At 41.5% G+C, this 1,976-nt stretch overlaps 1 pseudogene; it reads right to left on the bottom strand.

The window, feature by feature from the left end:
* Positions 1 to 756: 756 nt before the first annotated feature.
* Positions 757 to 1,717, bottom strand: LOC116646262 (annotated as a pseudogene).
* Positions 1,718 to 1,976: the final 259 nt, after the last annotated feature.

Here is a 1,976-nt window from a genome sequence, read left to right as displayed (position 1 = left end):
CTACTGAAACCACTATTTTCGGGTCATTGTTTTTTGAAGCCATTGGCTAATTAAAAATAAAATGGTTTCTTAAAGTCAATTTTTTTTACTTTATATATTTGTTGTGTGGATTAAATTATCTTAATCTATGTAAATCACTTAGTAAGCTACCAGTTGAAAGTTATCTCTGCTTCATGACACACATTCAATGAATACTTAATATCAGCACAGTATGTTTTTAAAATTTTTTATTGCAAAAGCTTTGAACATGCACAAAACCAACATTATAATTAAACTCCATCTACCCATCATCCAGCTTCTATAATTGGCAACGTTACGCTGTTCTTCTTCTATCTCCCACACTCCATATACTCCCATACTGTACACACTCTTTTGTGTCCTCACAAAATGTATCACAAATATGTATCACTAAATTGTGTGTATTTGGAAATACAAACCTCCCTAGGATGCATTCTACTTATTCCCAAGGGGAAAAACAAGTGAATCAAGTATTTAAGGTTTGAATAGTCAAACAGTGTCCTCACCAGGGTAAAACCTGGGGACTGTGCCTCCTTCTATAAGCTTACATCAAAGTAATGACATTCTGTATTTTCAGGGAGAAAGGGTGAGGCTATTTTCCTTTTCTCCATCTACTAAAGCTCACAACTTTCTCATAAACAATAATAAAGTATGAATTTTTTCCCATTTGCTGGACTAATATCCAGGCAATAAGGTCTGATCCAAATTCCTACGTTCTTAGGGTATTACTTGTCTGGATTAGACCCCACGCCTCTTTCTAGGCAGTGTACGAACAATGCTATTGTGAATTTCCTTGGTTTTCATACTATAGACAATGGGGTTGACCACAGGTGGGAAGAAGAGGTAGGCATTGGCCATGACAGTCTGGAGAAGTGGAGGTAAGTGCCGTCCAAAGTGATGCAGCAAGGAGAGGCTGATCATGGGCACATAGTACACAAGAACAGCACAGATGTGTGACACACATGTGTTGAGTACCCTCCACTGCCCAGCCCCAGAGGCTATTCCCCATACCGTGTGAAGAATCAACACATAAGAAACCACAATGAGCAATGAGTCCAGCCCAAATGTGGAGGTAACGACAAACAGACCCAGGATGCTATTGGGGTGGGTGTCTCCACAGGGCAATTTGATTAGATCCGAATGGAGACAGTAAGAGTGTGTGAGGGTATTGTGGCAACAGAAAGGCAGGCTCTTCAGGGGGAAGAGCAGTGGGAACATGAGCACCACACTTCAAAAGGCAATGGTGACACCCATCCCAATGATGCGGGGAATTGTCAAGATGGTTGTGTAGTGCAGTGGGCTGCAGATGGCCACAAAACGGTCTACAGACATAGCCAGAAGGACACCTGACTCCATGATGGTAAAAGTGCATGGAAAACATCTGGAGCAGACAACCACCAAAACTGATATTAATTCCATAGAGGAAAATTCCTAGCACAGTGGGCATAGTGGAAGCAGAGACCCCAAGTTCAACAAAGGCTAGCATGCCCAAAAAGAAGTACATGGGCTGATGCAAACCAGGGTCAATCTGGATGATATGAAGAATGATGCAGTTTCCTAGGAAGATGATGATGTACATCAGGCAGAAAGGGATAGATACCCAGACGTGCTCTGCCTCTAGCCCTGGAATGCCAACAAGAGTGGATTTCGCAGGTGTGAACGCAGTAGACCCATTGAAAATATCATGGTGAGACTTCATTCAAAGACACAGGGAAGCACATGGGGAGTGGAGAATATAAACCTCTGGTCTGTTATTATACATGAAATTTCAAGCTCTTGATAGTCTTATTTAAAACATTTCCTTACCAAAGAGATGGAAAACTTATTTCTGAAACAAGGACACATGGAAACCACCCTTTGTGGAAGAGAAATCTGTTTAGATATGTGGAAGAGTATTTCTCCATGGGCTACATGCCAAACACAAAAGGCGTGAACAGAAATCTCCACTGGGCCATTTG

The sequence above is a fragment of the Phoca vitulina genome, unplaced genomic scaffold, assembly GCF_004348235.1.
Source record: "Phoca vitulina isolate PV1807 unplaced genomic scaffold, GSC_HSeal_1.0 scaffold36, whole genome shotgun sequence".
Classification (NCBI taxonomy): domain Eukaryota; kingdom Metazoa; phylum Chordata; class Mammalia; order Carnivora; family Phocidae; genus Phoca; species Phoca vitulina.
Note: the sequence above shows the minus strand (reverse complement) of the source record. Positions and strands in the feature narration are given on the sequence as shown.